Raw genomic sequence first — 6,005 nt, 5'->3', positions numbered from 1 at the left:
TCCCGAAGGCGCGGCCGCCCCGACGCCGCCGCTGCCGCTGCCCGCCCGCCGCGTCCCGCCGAGCGCCCGCCGCCGCCGAACTAAGCCGCTCCCGCACCGCCCCGCCGACAGCCGCGACTCCTCCTCCGCCTTCCTCCTCCTCCTCAGCGGCCTGATGGGGCTTGTAGTCACGGCCGGACCGCCCCCCCACCCTGGAGACCCTGGCGGCCTCCCGGCTGTGGCATTCCAGACGTCCCCCCGGGGCTTTGCGGGCGGTGGTCGCCCCGAAGGCAGCGCAGGGCTGCCGGCCGGGATGCTCCCCTCACCTCTGCACTCTTGCCCTGTTGCTCTTGCCGGCACCAGGGAAGCCTCAGGCGCGGTGGGTTCAGGCTGGGGTGAGGGCACCGCCTGCCCCGCGTTATCCCGGGGCAACACCCGGTTTGGAGGCAGCGGGATGCAGGCAGTGGGTGCAGGCAGCTGGGTGGGCAGAACTCTGGGCAGCCTGGAGCCCCCAGCCAGCCCCTCTGCAGAGCAAGGCCCAGGGCAGATGTTTAAAGGGTCCCAATCATCAGCCCCAATCCTTCCCAGGAGCCACCCCTGCTGCAGTCCCTGCCCTTCCCAACTGTTCTCAAAGGTTTGGAGCGGGAACATGGCAGCTCTAACACAGAGCTCCCCAAAACTCTCAACGTGCGCTTTTGTTTTAGTCTCAGCTGGGACCACGCTCAGTCCCCAAGCCAAAGGGCAAAGCGGGATATTGTCACACCTGACTGCTGTAATCCCCAGTTTGGGAGCCCAGCTCACAGAGCCCCAGTTTGGGCACTCAGACGAGCTCCCCCAAAGCTGGACTGGCCCAGGGTAACACGGGCGGTGCAGGGCATTCACCCTCCATGCAGGATGCACTGTGGAGCAGTCCTGGGTCCCAGTCAGAGCATCCCAGGATGAAGACATCTCCAGTCAGCAGGGAAAGACCTGCCGAGGCAATGTGCAAGTGATTAAGTTATAAGAGGGAAGAGGACAGGCTGAATCAGCCCTGTCAGTCACTGGCGTTAGATTTGAACCAAATGCTGGGCATCCATCCCCAGGAGCAGCCTCCTCCCGCTTCAGGCAACCGTTCAGCTCCCCATGCCAAGACCTGTGGAATATTTCCTTTTCAGATTTGACAGATTTGTGGACAGGGAGAAGGGGGGAAGGTAAAACACCTGCTGGATGTTCTCCCAGCAAGCTGGAGATGGGGAGTGTTTCAATGATGGCAGAGCCGACCCCAGCCCTAACAGGCACGGCTCACCCAATGTACATTTCGGGTGCAGTCGCCCATCCCCAGCCCTGCCTTCCTCACTGCCCAACAGGCAGCAGCTTTGGGCTGAAGGTGCCCAGGCTGCTGGGGAGCCCACACCTGCTGGACCCTGCTGCCCATGACTCCCAGTGGGATTCTGTCCCAGACTTTCCTATGCTGGCTCTAAAACAGACCTCACAGGGCCGCACCAGAACCCCTGGGATGGACAGGCAGCACCTCTGTCGCTGCTGGTCCCTTCCACGATTGCATCAACAGGGCACAAGTTATTGGGCCTTTATCAATGGAAATGCTTGGAAATGGCAGAAAAGGGGGAAAACCATCCTGCTCCTGGGAAGCTCAAGGGTCTGGCTGCATCCTTGGCCTCGGCATCATGTCGGGGCTCAGCACAGAAGTGACCATGAGCTGTCACCATCTGGTGGCATAAGCTGTGCACGAGCGAGTCCTTCAGGATGGACAGGGAGGGGAGTGACCTCCTGGAGCAGGTGGGGGTCTGCAAGGGGCATGGCTGGGACTGAGGAGCAGCACAGAGCAGGGAGCAAGTCGGAGCTCACTGCTGGCACTCCCAGGGATGTGCAGGGGCTGGGGCAGTTCCTCGGCATCAGCAGCCCGTGCTGGGCCCCTGCCCTTCTCCTGGACCAGGGCAGGAAGTGTGTGATGTGCAGGGCTCTTCCACAAACACATTTGCATTGGTGATGCAGTTTTGAGGCTTGCGAGGCCGGAGCTTGGAGGGTTTTGTCTTGGCTGAGGGTTTTGTCTTGGCTGAGGAGGAACAAAGGCACTTGGGGGGCAGCTTCCCTGGGACGTGGCTCCCAGAGCCCGCAGCTTGCCCAGCCTCCTGCAGACCCCCCTTCCTCCCACAAAGGGGGGCTGTACCTGCTGGTGTGCATCCACAGGAACATGCAGACCCCAGCTGCGTCCCTGCATGGACTCACACACGTGTGCACACATGCAGCCCCTGCAGCTCCACATATGCCCGTCTGCACGCTCAGCGACTTCCCGCCTCCACTTGCCATCCCAAGGCCATGGGGTGGCCTTCATCCTCCTCCTCCTCATCTGCTGCCTGCACACGCCGGCTCCCAGCTGTGGCATCAGAAGCAGCAGAGCCCACCAGAGGCAGAGCTGACCCATCCCCGCAGCTGGGGGAGCAGCCCGTGCTCCCAGGCTGGTTTCCCCACGTCCCCGGAGAGGTTCCAGTGGGAACCGGACTGTGAAGAGGGGGCACAGAAAGGGCTGAGCCGGCAGAGGAGAGGCCCCGCACAATAGAGCGGCTCCCCCCTGACCTTGCCTTCCCCGTGAAAGATCTGCAGCTCTCCCCTCCTCCCCACTACAAAGGGGCTCCTTTCAGTCCCTAATTCTGCATTTAGAAAACAAAAGCAGATGCATCTAGTTTAGGTTTGGAGAGGGGGAGGCAAGAGCAAATGCTGAAGAACAAAGAGCTTTCCCTGTCAGATCTGACTGACAAAGACTTTGTCAGCTCCATCTCTCCCTGAAAAGGCTGGAGCACATCAGGGTGCGGGGCTCCTGGCAGGCAGCTGCCGGGCTGGCCGGGGGGAGCACACACGTGTGGGACGTGCCCCAGCCCCGCGGGGCAAAGCGCAGCGTGCACATGTGTGCGCTCGTGTTCACGGGACGCAGCCTGGACCCGGGGCTCAGGCAGGACACGTTTGTTTGTCCCCCGCTGGGAGCCAGCCCCAAGGGCGGCTGTGCCTGTGCCACCCTCTGTCCTGATCCCAGGACACGGCTGTTGTCTTTTCCCACTCTCCCCTCACGGCCGGGCCGCAGGGTTTGCTCTGCACCCTGCAGGATTCCAGGTGTGTTCCCCAGCCTCGGCAAACCACTTCCCATCATCTGGAACCTCGGAGTCACGGACAGGGGCCTGGCACACTGTCCCAGAGCTGGCAGCTGGCAGTGGGATGCAGGGATGGGGTTTGCTGATGCCACCTCCGAGAGAGCTCCAAGCCCCTCTCACAGGCCACTGTCCAGCCAAGACTTTGGGACCCAAACTGGCTTTTTCTTTTCTTGGTTTCATCTCAACACCGTAACCTCCCTCACCTGCCGCTACTTGGCTGCTCCTCTGGGAAACATGTTTTTTAGGAGCCCCTGCCTGCCAAACTGCCCAAACATCTTCTTCTTCATGGAGGTGAGGACCTGTTCCAGGACCAGAAGTGCTTGGGGCACCCACAGCTGCAGTTTTAGGAGACCTGGCAGGAGCTGACTGAGCAAGCTCAGCCAGGGAGAGCAGAACACTGATACCACCCAGCCTTGCCTTCCAAGCACCCAGCCTGGCTGCTTTTGCCATTTCCTTGACGTTACTGTGGCGTCTCATTTTAAAACACCGCTGATAAAAGCTCTCAGTCCCATCCCAGGGCTGAGTCCTGGCAGCCTCTGCTTGGGACAGGGCAGCTCCTGCTGCTCCTCACACTGAGACCCCAGCACTGGGACAGCCCCTCCAGCCGGGCAGGAGCTCTGCTCCCCTGCAATTGTCACATGCCGAGGGGCTCACGAAGACATCACATGATATTTTATTGTCTGCAGACAGCAGTCAAGGCAGGCAATTCCACAGCGGTGCTTGCAGCCAGGCCAGCACCACAGCATGTCCCCAGACTGGCGTCTGCCCAGGACAGGCACCCACCTCCTCCCCAGGCAGAGGGGAGATGGGGGTGAAGGTGCTCAGGGCTCTGCATCCCCACAGGCACTCCTGGCACAAAGATGAAGCCTTCCCCACACTGCCAGAGCTGCCAGGTGAAGGGCTGAGCCATCCATCCCAGAAATCTGCTGCCCGAGAGTCCTGCCCTGGGCAGGCTCAGCTCCCTGCCCTGCGCAGGGCGGGCAGGCAGTTACTCACTGATGATCCAGCGAAGAGAGCACAGGAGATCCTGCCCAAGGGGAGGCTCTCATTTGCTGGGAGGCGGGCAGGCGCCCTTGGAAGTGCTGTGAGGATCATCCTCGTGGTGCAGGATGATTATCTACTGCAGTGTATCTCCTGTGCTGGGAGAGCTTGACTTCTGCCCCCAATTGATTTGCAGAGGGAAATTAATTATGTTTGTTTGACATTGCCTTTCTGGCACTGAGGCCGAGCTGCTCTATGAATGTCGTTCTGTTCCAGCCTGGCTTGCTCCGGGGCTGGGATGTTTAATAAGCTGTCCCAGGGGACCTCCAGCTCTTCCCATCAGTTGCCCTGATGCTCGGCACATGCCGAGGCTTCTCGGGCTCCGTGGAAGTGCCCACACAGCCAGACAGGCTCAGAGACCTGGCGAGGGAGCAGTGCATGGGGAACGGACAGGCCCGATGCTGCTCAGCTGCCCTGGTGACACCAGGACACCCCGATGGCTGCCCAGGACAGCGGCTGTCTCTAGAGCCAGGGCAGGGCTAGGACACTGCCCATCCTGTCCCCTTGGCTCTCCACCCTGAGAAATCCTCCTGCTATCTTTGCATTGGCCCCAAAAGATCTGCAGGGGCAGATAAAGGTGCTGAAGTCCATCAGAGCAGCAACAGCCTCTTCCTCAGGCTGTTATCTTGTCTTCACAGGGGGAGGACACTGCAGATAAGAAATGTCAGTAATTTCCAGCCGTTGTAGTGATACAGGCACAAGACAAATCACGCGGGGGTTCTCCTCTATCCCCTTATCACACCCCTCCAGCAGCACCCACAGCACCCACACATTGTCCCTCTCCCTGCTGGGAACAGGGGACGTGGGGACTGGTCCCTGGACCAGTGGGATCCGTGTGAGTGTCCAGGGGAAGAACAGCCTGGGCTGCTACAGAGATCTGTACAGAATCCCTCTCCCAATTCCAGTGTGGGATGGGGCCGAGAATGGTGCTGGCAGCTCTTTCTCTCAAGGCCAGATTCATTTCACCTTCTTGTTACAGCACAGATTCTTCAGCTGGATAATCTGCTAATGGCATTTTCTGCACGCTGTCATTTGGAAGCCCAACAGCAGCTCCTTCCAGTGGGAGAAGGGCTGTCATTATGTGTCATTACCCACGGGCCATGATTCCTCCCCCACTAACTGGAGCTGGTTTGTTTTGTTTTTTTTTTCTTTCAAGTACTACTTGGATGTTTACAGGGAAAAAAGCCACAGCTGGGGACAAAACAGCCAGGGTGAGGACTTTCCCTTGCAGGAGTATCAAGTGAAAGCAGTGCAAAACAAACTCAAACAGGTTTAGCACCTGGAAGGAAGGCCCCAAGCAGTTGGGTCCCTGTGCCCTGCCCAGGCTCTGATGAATGAGGGATCCAGTGGATCCCACCCCTAGGGCTGCTCTGCAGTGGTCGGCAGAAGGATGGGCAGCAGAAAGGGGACAGGATGGGCAGTGTCCTGCAGAGCAGAGCAGGATGGAGGGGTGGATGTGGCTGCTTGGTGTGACTGTGCTGCCTCCTCATCTTCCTCCACCTCATCCAGAGCCTCGGATCCCCTGGATTTGGGAGTGAGCAGCCAGTTTTCCCTGGGCTCCCAGCACAGTCCCAGTCCCCTTTAGCTCAAGGAGTTTTCTCCCAGTTCTCAGGCTGTTTCCTGTCTAGACAGCCCTGGAGAAGCCACTGTATTTATAGAGCAGGGCAGAGAGCTGTGCCCGCTTGCTCTGCCAAACCCACATGAGCCTGATGCTGCTGCCCAGGCCGGATGAAGATGCCTCCCACACGCTGGAAACAGGAGGAGGAGGAAGGCAAAGGAAACCACAGACAGACCCTAAACTCTCTCACCCCTCCAGATTGTAAATGGCTCCTCTCACCCTCC

Source organism: Chamaea fasciata, unplaced genomic scaffold, assembly GCF_029207755.1.
Source record: "Chamaea fasciata isolate MVZ Bird 193981 ecotype frontalis unplaced genomic scaffold, bChaFas1.0.hap1 SCAF_30, whole genome shotgun sequence".
Lineage (NCBI taxonomy): Eukaryota > Metazoa > Chordata > Aves > Passeriformes > Sylviidae > Chamaea > Chamaea fasciata.
This window is presented reverse-complemented; position numbering follows the sequence as displayed.